Source organism: Panthera tigris, chromosome A1 (assembly GCF_018350195.1).
Source record: "Panthera tigris isolate Pti1 chromosome A1, P.tigris_Pti1_mat1.1, whole genome shotgun sequence".
In the NCBI taxonomy this organism is placed as follows: Eukaryota; Metazoa; Chordata; class Mammalia; order Carnivora; family Felidae; genus Panthera; species Panthera tigris.
Window position 1 is genome coordinate 235,165,037 of NC_056660.1, and position 12,215 is coordinate 235,177,251.

Sequence of the window (12,215 nt, forward strand, 5' to 3'; positions counted from 1 at the left end):
GTTTGAGCCCTGTATCGAGCTCTGTGCTGACAGCTCAGAGCCTGGATCCTGCTTCTGATTCTGTGTCTCCCTCTCTCTGCCCCTCTCCCACTCATGTTCTCTCTCTCTCTCAAAAATAAATAAACATTAAAAACTTTTAAAAAATAATAAAACACAGGAGTGTTTGAGGCATCATGTTCACTTTTTTTGAAGGAATTTTGTGATTCCTTCTTTTGACAGTCATTCTGGAGTTTTTCCCTCGTGGCTTTGCCCTCACAGTTGATGAAATACTGTTCGCCCCGGGGATTCCTAATGGGCATCCCAGACCAAGGATAGAGTGAAGAAAAGGTTTCCTAATTAACAGTGGCCTGCTGCTACCGTGAATGGAAATCATATTGAAATATCTGTGGATGTTTTAGTATGTATTGCGTTGCATATTTAAATATTTAAATTCATGTTCCAAATTATAGAAAACAAGAGTTTCCAAAGTGAAACAAGGACGGGATTTACAAACAAAAACATTCCTGACAGCTGCATGAGTTCCCATGGAATTTAATTTCCATTCTGAGATTTTTATCATTGTATAATCGATTGAACATATTTTGTAACTTCTTGGTTGAAAGATCAAAAATTTCACTTCCCTCCGTTTTTACAACTTTTCCAACCACAAGACATCAGTGTCCAGTGTGGCACAAGAAAGCCTTAGAGATCGTGAGTAGCATCTCATTTCTTACGTCTTTGTACTTGGTCTTCCTATTCAAAGTCGGGGGCTTGTGGGTCAGAGTCAATGCCTGGTTCCAGAGCTTCCCTCACCCCGTGGTATGCCACCTTCACGTGCCCTTGCCAGGTGACCGCTTCAGCAGGCAGTCAGGTCTGCCTTCGTTCTTCTTGACCTGTGTAGAGTCCTTACGGATCTGCACCCGACTCTACCCTTCACAGAGCTCTGCTCGGTCATCTGTCCCGATATGCGGAGTGTTTCCTTGTAAAGAACGATCTTCTGGAGACACTTTGGGATGCGGATTCCGGGACTGTATCATCTCTGTTTCTTGACGTGGTGGAAATTTGTTGCACTCCCCCTGAGCATTAGATTTCTTAAAGACATAATAAATTCATTCCATACAGTTTTTACAACATCACAACATGAGTTTAATAAATAGCATATCGAGCCTATGCTAACTATATATGCACACTAAGGTATGACACCCAACTTCAGAGGTCAGTGAACCATGGGGAGGGGTGAGGTTCCTGAACTCTGCACACCTTGCCTCTTATAGTTGAGCCATGCCTCATTTAATGCATTTAAGTCCTCCTGGTGATAATCTGGGGATGCCTGCGATGCAGCATATAGGAATCTTTGCACTATATGGGAATCTTTGCGCTATATGGGAATCTTTGTGTTATGGACGATAACTGTAGCCTGTTTCTGTTTTGCTATAGGAAAGAAACTAGTGTTTATTTGAGCACCAACTATATGCATGTTTCTGTCCCGGATGTGTTCCTCAGGCTAGTGACTCATGTGGACAAAGAATCGGTAGGGTGTTCTCCATACTACCTATAAAGAAATCCAAGCTCAAAGCAGTTTATATGACTGGCTCGAGGCCACACAGCTGGAATCTAGAAAGTCTACCCCTTGAGCACAGACCTAGTTCCAAAATTGTAGCTCTTTCAACTGACACAGCTTCCTGGACACTACCATCAACATGACAGTTCTCTCCCGTGGGACGTAAAAACCACATTATGTCGTGGTTTGGGGTGTTCAAGAGTCTTCATTCACCCTGAAATCTGAATTCTGGTATTTTTACACTGAAACTCAGATTGTTCCTGCCCATCATATTAATCCTAAACACTTTGAAGAAATAAGTCTTTTATAGGCTTGCCAATCTTTTTCTCTTAAAAATATAATATTTTCTAATCCTCGGAATATGTAGAAAAACATTATTTAAAAAAAAAATAAATTCAAAGAGTTGAAATAACTTTTTGAAGTGTGTAATGTGAGAGGCTAGTGTTTTCCTGCCCATTTCCATGGAATAGAACCCTAACCTCATTCTCTAATTGTTGGCCTTTTTGCTAAGTAATTGGATTCGTGAAACTATGACCGTGGCTTTGGGAACACATGGAAAATTTATATCCCCTGTTCTTTATTCCACACGTACGTCTCCCTCTGACGTTGAAGCGAATTCTGGGCGACTAACTTTTTGGATGCGAATTCTGGAAGCGCATTTGAAGCAAATTCTGTGCGACCAACTGTTTGCAAAGTTACTTTTCTAAGAAGAAGGATTTGGGTCCTATTTTTAATAAAGGAGATATTCAGAATAATATTCTCATGGCGGTGCAGTCTGAAAGACACAGGGAGGGACCGTCAGTGACTCTTGTCAGATGGGGAAGGGGGGCGGTTAAAGTATCTTCTCTAATATAGATAAACAAATGAGTCAAGAAAAGGGAATCATTATGTTTTTATTAGGTAGTTACTTTTTGTTGAGTTAAAATTTTATGAAAACCATCTGTATTTGTTGAAATTATTATTATTTTATTTATTTTAATATTCTGCAGAAATGAGTCACTTTGTGACCAACCAAATGTTAGCACTACTGGTATTTTTGGCCACATAAATCTTAGTTGGGGGGTTTCATCCTGTGTCAGCGTCCCAGTCTTCTATGCACTGGGCACCAGTGGCACCCCTCCCCCTCCCCCTCCCCACCAGCCATGACAACTGAAATTGTTTTCAGATTTTGCCAAGTGTCTGCTCAAGGGCAAAATTGTCCCTCAACCATCCCGGTTGAGAAACACTGTGTTAGGGTAATATCGGCTTATCGTATTGAGTATTCACCAGATCCCAGAGACTTTTCTAAATACTTCCAAAAATTAATTCACTTAATAATCAAAACAACCCAGAGTGATAAGTATTATTGTCCTCAACTTACAGAGAAGGAACTGAGGCTCAGAGAGTTTGGGAATCCAGGCTTGTAAATGGTAAAATAGGGCTCAAGCCAAGGCTGTCTGACTCCAAGGTCTTAACTCTTGAATGCTACCTAAAGTTTCCACTCTGGTATTGACAATAATGAAAAATCAGAATACAAGAACAGTATAATCTAGTGATTTCTAGCATCTGTGAAAGCTCGGGAGAAGCATTGGGATGATAAACCAGAAGCTAGGGGACGTGGCTGGAGAAGATCATTTCATATGTGAGGACTGTCTGAATATCCCTCTTTATACAGCTTTATTATTTAAGCGACAGGCATGTATGACAGTCCACAAATTAAAGCAAAAAGAGGGGGAAAAATATCCCCAGTGGAAACAAACTGAAATATCTAAGCCCAATAACACGTCTGACTGGCGACATAACCATTCAAAGAAAAGAAGAGGTCCAAATGCCATTCGAACACTGTGCAACCACCTTCATTTTCAATGGAGCTCATTGTAAGGACAACAAGGGAATCAAGAGCATTTTAAATCTCACTCACTGGATCAACTGAACATGTTAACAACGGGACATGATTTTTCAAACTATGTAATATATTTTGGATAAAGCAGACAAGCTACTATACTAATATTAGAAACCACAACTGTCAGTTTAAAGGGAAAAAAAGTTACCAAAATAAAATCCAAGACATCAATAAAAATATTGTCAACCTAAATTACCGTAGAAAATATTAATACATGCTCATAATTTCATTTGTAATATTGACTACTTTCTGTACACTGAAAGTTCTAGAACCTATGACGCCCACGTGCCACAGCCATACCTTGCATCTATATCTCGGTTTCTAAAACCAGCCCAGGAAACAGAACCAGGGCTTCTTGAAGAAATGGATAATTTTAGGTGTGAGGCAGGCAATTTACAAAACAAGCGGGGGTATCTTGTTCCAGAAAGACTAATGCCAGCATATCATCTGCTGAAGCAAGACGAAGGGGATGACCAACCGCCAAATGAGAATGATTTTGGCACCAAGAGCCCTAATAAATGCAAATCAATGCTAAAAAAAAATCTTTGGAACCATAGTATATGAGGAAAGTAAACAGAAGAGAGGAGGGGAACTCATTGGTCCACTGAGGGGGTCTGCCATTACACTGAAACCCTGCTATGACAATTGATAATCAAAGGTAAAGCACTCACCAGGGATCTTGACACATTTGTAGTCTATACCCCAGTTGAGGCAGGAAAACTCTTTATGAAAGAGTGCCATCTAAGAAATAAAAAAGAATGGAGGTATTAAAAAATCACTATGCTGTAAACCTCCCAAAAGCAAATTGTTGTAGACAAAACTGGTCAGTGGATACCAAAACCATTCCTAGTGAGTGGCCAATGAAAGAAAAATGGATTTGCAGTGACGAGATCAGTCCGTTAAAACCTTCAAGACTGGCATCGTTGGCAATGGCTGCTCACCAGGATTACGTGCCCAGTGTGGTACAACATGAAGCACGTGGCTGGCAAGTAGCTACTGGCTTATCATGGAGAATAAAGGGGATAGAGTCACAAGTTAAATGGCACCTTGTGGAAACACACAAGACAGGACACAGGTGTTCCACAACCGGTTTGTGACGTTGGAAAGTCGGGGTCGGGGGAGGAACTAGGCAAGGGTTCTAGACCAAGTGAGATTACAGGCATAGGAGGCACGCATCTTGATTGGATTTTTGTTGGGAATATATGCTCTCGGAAGATTGAGTATTGGTGAGAGAAATCTGGTCTTTGCCTGCCAGCCGATAATCAGGAGCTCTTGTTAACTGACTCAGGGGAAATAATTGAGCCCGGTGTAACAAAGGCAATAGCTAATAAAAGTAATAATTGTGACAGGGTATATTTTACTCAGACATGTTTATATGTACAGATATGGTTATCATTTTGCCACATTGGCTTTAATAATTAAACACAGACAGTGTATGGTGGCTGAAAGAAGTGGTTGTAGTATCTTTTTCAGCATAATGGACTATTTCAATTAAATCTTAAAAATGTTTTAGATCACATAGCCTCTTCATCATTCCGGGGGAGAGGAAAGGATCTAAAACCCAAATCTCATAACTAGTTAAATAGCTTTTACCCCTCCCAGGTGAGGAAAAGAGGATTTCCCCTATTCCTCAACAGCTAGATCGACCAAGGAACGTCCTCACATACCTCATGAGGCAGACCCCCATGTGAGCCACACCTATAGCATTTCTAAGCTATTCTAAGAATATTCTAAGCCATTCTAACTATTTCTAAGTTGGCACTCTTGATTTCCCTACCCATTTTTCCAGCTTCAAGTTCAAGTTAGTAACTGTTGCACATGATCCCATAGGCGTGCTTGTTCAGCCCAGGAAGTAAGGCGACACTGTGAAGGGGTCTTTGCAGTCTTGTGGGATTGGTTCACCCTGGGCATGCAATGGGTAAGGTAGCAGAGAATCAGTCTGATGGCAGTTGGGCAGGAGGTTCCTTATAAAGCCTGCCCTGCATACAGGTCATGGTGAACAGCACTACAGAAATTCCATTCTTTCGGGGCATGCCAAGACAGGCCTTCCAAGGGCATCCTTATAGACAGTGACTTGTGTGTTAGGTGGGATGGCCTGAGAAACGAATTTGGACTGGAGGTTCAACACACAAGTCTTGGCTACTCATGGAATTCAGACTTAAGTGAAAAGGAAAAGACATTTTGCAGAGTGGGAATGGTGTGGTGGTCACGGATTACGGAGGGAAAATTAGAACAAGTCTGCTTGAATCCGACTCAGAAGAAAGTCAACCATGATGGACCCCACCAAAGCCTCAGCATAGTCGGCGAGCCCGCAGACCTCCGTGTCCCTTTCCGTCACTGCTCTGGGAGTGTAAGTGGACCCTCCTCTCTCTCAACCCTCATAATGTCACCAGTAAATTCTTAATTACTCCCCCAGGCTTTTAAATGTGGGTATTCTTGGGGGACACTCACAGAAGAGAGCGTGAGCTCAGACGACACATGGGCAGGTACAACAGTTGCTGGCCTGAATGCTCATCCAGTAGCCCAGATTTCCTGGTAATCCGGGTGAAAGGAAGGACCACATGACGGTTGGTGCTGAGCACTGGTGGCCAGCAGCATGCCTGGTGAGCAGGAGACTCTAAGAGAAAGTTCGATGAACAGGTAGAACATTCTCCTTCATTAGGTGGAAGGTTATGAGACAGCTGATACAGGTGAGGCAGGAGTGAGGAACAGGGAAGCAGGTCTGAACTACACCTCCTCCCATGCCTGATCTCAAATTTAACATCAGCCACGAGGGAAAGAGAAAAGTGAATTAAACATACAGGTCAAATTCTAATCACTTTCATGTTGGTGATATGATGATTTTCTTTCAGGTGACAAAGATGTTAGGAAAAAAAAAAAAAAAACAAACAACACCGTCTAAACCTAAAGCTGCCCCGAGAAAACCTTAGAAAAACAAACGCTGGCTTTCCTAATATCTCGAATCTCATCTTTCTTGTTGAAAACACGTAGGCATTAACTTCTCTGTTCAAGATTTACAGTAAGCACAAGAGAAAGATTTCCAGAACTTTTTCTGTTGTCTATGTGAAGAAACTAATTGACGGCTTAATAATCAGTCATTAATAAATGAGTCCCCTGAATATTTCACTGGAGTGCAGTTATAATGAAATAAAGTAGGATCTCATATAAAGAACAATGACCACAAATTCCACATAAGTCAGTTTTTTGCTTGCTCATCTGTTTGTGTGAGATCTCCTCTCTCAGTGGCCTTCCTTGTGCCCAAATAATCTTTGGTGGGAGAGTCGGGGGTGGATTGACACTAAAACAGATACCCGGGGGTGGGGGGGGCGCCTGGGTGGCTCAGTCAGTTAAGCGTCCGACTTTGGCTCAGGTCATGATCTCGTGGTCCATGAGTTCAAGCCCCGTGTCGGGCTCTGTGCTGACAGCTCAGAGCCTGGAGCCTGTTTCAGATTCTGTGTCTCCCTCTCTCTCTGACCCTCCCCTGTTCATGCTCTGTCTCTCTCTGTCTCAAAAATAAATAAACGTTAAAAAAAAATTTTTTTTAAATAAAAAAAAAAAAACCAAAAAACAGATACCCGGAAACGGCCCGTTCTCCGGCTCTGTTACGTTGTCTGTAGGAAGCGTCTGGGCACCACGTTCCAAAATCTGCTTTGACTCTTTAAGATTTCTTTGTAAACCTCTGGTTTTAACCAACGGTGTCTGAATTAAGGAAGAGCTGCCGAATCCCACCAGCTGAACACCTCTCACCCCCCAGGAGGCTGTGTCCTGCCCAGCAGGACTCAGTCCTCCCATCCTGCACGCGTGCGACAGGCAGGGAGGAAGAGAGGGGACGATGCGGTATGCATGTTTCCTCGCGAACGTGTTGAGTACGTGCGTGTGTCTTCGTTGTTTGGCTGGAAACCCAACAAGGTCTCAGCGAGGGGACAGGAAGCCAACGAGAAGGACCATTTCCACACCTAAGTTTCTCTTTTTCGTATGGCCCTGGTTTCATTCCTGCATCTTGACTCGGCCTTCGTCAACATGATAGAGCACTGACTGTACTCCATCCAATTAGCCCAACGTCTCCTTGGTCATAAAACTTTATGCAAACTACAGCTCACAGGCTTTGCAGTCCAGGGAAACAATGATAGGCTTATGACTCCCGAAGATTTTTTTGGCAAATTGCTAATAAGAGCACTCTCTCTCTCTCTCTCTCTTTCTTTTTTTTTCCCACAAGACCTTCAGCTGATGGAAAAGTAAAAGAAAAAAAAACAAGGACTGCAGTCTCGTATAGGCAGTCATGATGACAACTCCATTAATAACACGGATCATTAAAATTTATAAAAAGCTATTCTTAATATAGGATATAAATACATTTCTTGGGCAGAGCTATGAAATTTATAACCTTTTTATTGTCACCAGAGGACCTTCCTACTGCTCCCCCCACCGCACTGTCTGCCCTCTATCATAAATCACCGAGTGGTTAATAACCTAGATTACAACCACCAGTTGCCTTTACAGAATTAAATATTGACTATGTGAAAATGTTATTACATTTTTACTGATCGGAAGACCACAGAACAGCCCTGCAGGACATGTAGCTGGACAGAAATATCTGTGTAATTTTTGTTGGAAATACAGTTACAGGGCACTCAGGAACAGCTGATACAGTTTGAGGCAATGCGGGAGGAAGGAAGAAAGTGCTAGCCCCTTAATTTTACAGCAGGCCGAACATATCAGAAGGAAGCCATTATACTGAAGCTTTGTTCGCACCTTATTTTTAATTTCGGAAGCTCCAGGCCAAATACATGATGTAATTGCCAAGCCCCAAATGTTAGAGCAATGTGTCGAGGACAATGGCATCCACACAGAATAAAGCTTATTAAAAACAGTGGTAGAATCCAAACAAGAATCAGCTATCGTGCATCAACAAAGTGGACACGTCCCAATTGCCTGTTACCTGAAGATCAGGGATCTTGAAATCTCTAATATTTGAGAGACATTTTCCACTCACTCAAGAGAGAATCAGAACAAAAACATTTATCCCTGAGGAATGAGTTCCTATGATCACACGTGATAGTACTTGGCGTATTTGGATGTTCCGCAATGGTCTGATACCTCAGGACCGGCGAGTAGCCCCGGACGGGGTGAGTCAGTCTGATTTGGAGACTGATCCTGTTGGGGCAGGTTAAGTAAAAGAGTTCAGAACACACACCTCTCCCCACGCACTATGCTGGAAGGCGGTCAGTGGGCAAGTGGACATACTTATGGCAAAGAATGGAAATCCTACTGAGTCATCCAAAAATCCCAGCCTTTTACTGGCTTCTTTCTTTAATCTAAGGAGGATAATTCACTTATCCAAAGTGTACTGGGAAGGATCAATTACAGCATCTTGGCACTGTAAATTACATACAGCATCATTTTTTTTTCTATTCTTTTTCAATAATTGTCATTTTATTTCCTTGACAATACTAAGTATTTTTTCTGGAAAGACCCTGTAAGTGGTTGTCACTGTGAACCACAAGCTTTCATAAACACACAAATCTGGACAGTTTAATAAGATTAATCTATGAATTTCTCAAATTTACAACCCTGTAAGGAAGCGTTAACACATATTATTAAATTAAAGGAAATCAAAGGCATCCCACTAAGAATTAGACAACACCGACCTCATAAAATGTAATATTCCAAGTATTTTAGAATGAGATACAAAAGGAATTAATGACTCTCACTGTATGACAGGTTGGTTATATAACCACACTGTTTTGTGTGTGTGTGTGTGTGTGTGTGTGTGTGTGCGTGTGTGTGTGTGTGTGTGTTGTGCATGCTGTGAAATAAAACAGATAGGTAATATTATCAGTGCTATGGAAATTGAATGTTTAGTAAAGAGAAGGAATAGAAGTATGAGACCAAACGTTAAGTCCTGTGATACAACATTTGAATTGGCAACATTCTTATGAATGCCTGTTCTTTACCTGAAGAAGTACCTGTCTTCTGGTTCTCTGGAAAAGTCCTCACATTATACCAAACAGGCAGCGGCGAGCAGAGGCTCGGAACAGAACTGTGATCTGGCAATCCTGCCCCAGGACAGTCGGCACGGATCCTTGGAAACCCTGCTGATTCCAGGTGGGGGGAATCTGGTTCACAAGATGAGGCAGGGGCATGTTTTGTACAGGAACACAAGGAAGCTCGAAAGACGGACCGAGTTGCGTCCGAAGGAGACAGGAGCCACGGGAAAGGGTTCCTTTTATTCAAAGATGGGATGATATAGCACCACAGGGTGAGGCTGCACTCACCTCTGCTCAGTTTTCTGGAAGACTCTCAGAAAGCTTTAGGCCTCTGCTCCTCTCTAAGAGTGCAGATGGACCAAAAACCTAAATTCAGCTTTCACTGCTTCTGATTCCATCATATGGGCATTTTCTTCCAGCTCTGCGTCCATGATGGTGGCCCTTCCTCAGCCCCCAGGGGGCCACAGGATGGCTGTTGGCCCCACCAGCTCTCAGGATTCCAGCGAGAGCTGGTTGGGTCTCCTGGGGGAGGGAAGCCCAGAGTCAAAGGTGGGTACCCACCTGGACTCCCTCCCCTGTGCTCACAGTTGGGGGGCAGAGGTTCCCAGAGGTTGGGGAAGAGATGTGGGGTTGGGGATGGGCTGTGCATGGCCGACCCGAGTTGACTGGCGGAGGGCTGATCGCACGGGGAAGTGACAGAACCCATGGAGGACAGCCTTTCACATTCTTCTAGTCTCGTTTTCTCTGATGGAGAAATAATATATATTATTTTTAAACTACACTGAGAAGTTTTGAAATTGTAGGAAACCCTGCAATTCCTAAAAACAATCACCATCACAAAAACGACCAAAAGTCAGGGTCTTTTGACAAACTCGGGTTGAAAACGGCGTAGGGCCACAAGAGGAGGAAGGGAGAGCCCATGAAGCCCTTTCGCCGTGTGAATGACATTTGCTTCTAACAATTACAACTCCTCAATGGTTTGGATGCATATCGGGTCATTGCTTTTTTCTAAACTCAGCCGAAGTTAAATTTAAGTGAACCGACTCAAAGGAAAGAAATCTGGAATAGAGTAAGAACGAGAAAACTGGCTTCAACACCTGGATCTCCTTCTTTCTCTCTGTGTGTGGATCTCTCTCTCCCTCTCATATCTCTGCATTTTTGTCACTTTAAAGCTAATGAAATGCATGTACGTCCCTCTCATCTCCATGAGTCATGATAATGAAATGATAACACTACACGTAAGCATCGTAATGTGTCTTAAAAAATAAGGATGTCTCAGCCACTCAAACTGACCGGAAGACCAGACGCTATCTGTGTTCTTCTAGGCTTTATTCTAGCATCCTGTCTCTGCACATGTCTACACCACATCCATTTAGGCATTTTGGAGAAGAGCGTTAATTCAGACTTTTGTCAGGCGGGTTCTATTCAAATTCCCATCTTGCCGCTTAGGAACTGTGTGAACATGGGCACACCATCCTTGAATTCTTTGGGTTCCGTGTCTTATCTGTACGAGAGAGGAACCGATATGTAGACTTAGGGTCTGTGCTCAGTAAGTGTTGCTCAGACTCTCTGAAAATAAAATTCCAGGTAAAATTACCTGAAAGGTGGTGAATGGAGGGAGTAGGATATAGTGAATAATTTATATAGCCAGATTTAGGAGTGGCCGAACTGAACTCCCGTCAGGAGTTTTCCGCTGATTTCGGGAAGCGGATTGTAAATTGCTCCTCTGGACTCTGGTTCTCTTTTATTCTGGGTTCAGTAAGGAAACAAATGAACAATCTTAAGTGAGGAAAATGTGTATGCATGTATACATATATGTGCCACTTTGTTAAGATTTGTCAAACTCCTCTCAAAACACATTAAAAAATTATCCTACTTCTCCTTCGTGACCCTGGGGCCCTCCATTTCCTTGCTCCAATCTGGAATGTTTGTTCCCTGGACGCATTCCATGTGCCATCCTGGGATTCTGGGGTGGTCTCTGCCTCCCTCCCACATTGGGTCCCATTTCCTGAAACGTGGTTTTCCATTTTGTTGATTCACATACTTGTTTTTGTACAGCAAGTACTCCAGGTACCTTTTGTAGGAGGGCGTCTCAGTAAATGTAGAGATCTTAAATACCTGACGGTGTCTTTAATTTCCCTTCACCCTCCTTGTCTAGTGGAGCTGGAATTGTAGATAAGAAAGGACTTTACTCAGACGCTTGCTCAGGCTCATTCTTAGCCTGCCAAGATCATTGCTGATTGTGGACTTCCACACCTGGAATGCTCTAGAATCTTCTCTTTGTTCTCAGAGTTCTGAGATGCCATAACAATGGGTGTCTCTGGAGGGGTTTATATTTTTATTATTTATTTATTTATTTATTTATTTATTTGTCATTCTTTTTTTTAATTTTTTTTTATTTGTCATTCTTTATACTGGGTGATCCACGGTCTCCATATGGAATCTGGAACCATTCTGTGATTTCTTCGATTTTCTTATTTCTTATCCTCCATTTGTCTGTTTTGTCTTTGATTAGTCTGATGGTGGAACTCATGGACTGATCCTCGGTTTTCTCATCCTTTTTGCTCCCATTTTCTACCTTTTAGTCTTCTTGTTCTAACATATGAGTTTGTCAATTTTGTTTTCTCATCCTTTGAAAAAAATTCCACATACATATGTATAATTCATACGTTATACATAAACATACACATATTTGTAGATTATATATAATTCACAGATACACATATTTATACATTACATATATTAATTTCCCAGTATTCTCTTGTTTCTTAAATGTTTACTTTCCCAGCATCTGGTTCTTGGTCAG

At 42.2% G+C, this 12,215-nt stretch overlaps 1 long non-coding RNA gene across 3 annotated transcripts; it reads right to left on the bottom strand.

Annotated features, from left to right (window-relative positions):
• Positions 1-561: 561 nt before the first annotated feature.
• LOC107179065 lies at positions 562-11,649 on the bottom strand. 3 transcript variants are annotated; one of them, XR_006209240.1, is made up of 8 exons: positions 11,528-11,649; positions 11,007-11,158; positions 10,703-10,913; positions 10,066-10,153; positions 9,377-9,931; positions 5,874-6,039; positions 4,094-4,163; positions 562-1,070 (listed from the first exon to the last, which is right to left on the bottom strand). It is a non-coding gene; the product is annotated as an uncharacterized LOC107179065 (long non-coding RNA). The 3 variants fall into 3 exon arrangements; XR_001509601.2 differs by having other exon boundaries at positions 9,377-10,153; XR_006209244.1 differs by having other exon boundaries at positions 9,377-10,153; positions 11,454-11,649.
• Between the last annotated feature and the right edge of the window lie 566 nt (positions 11,650-12,215).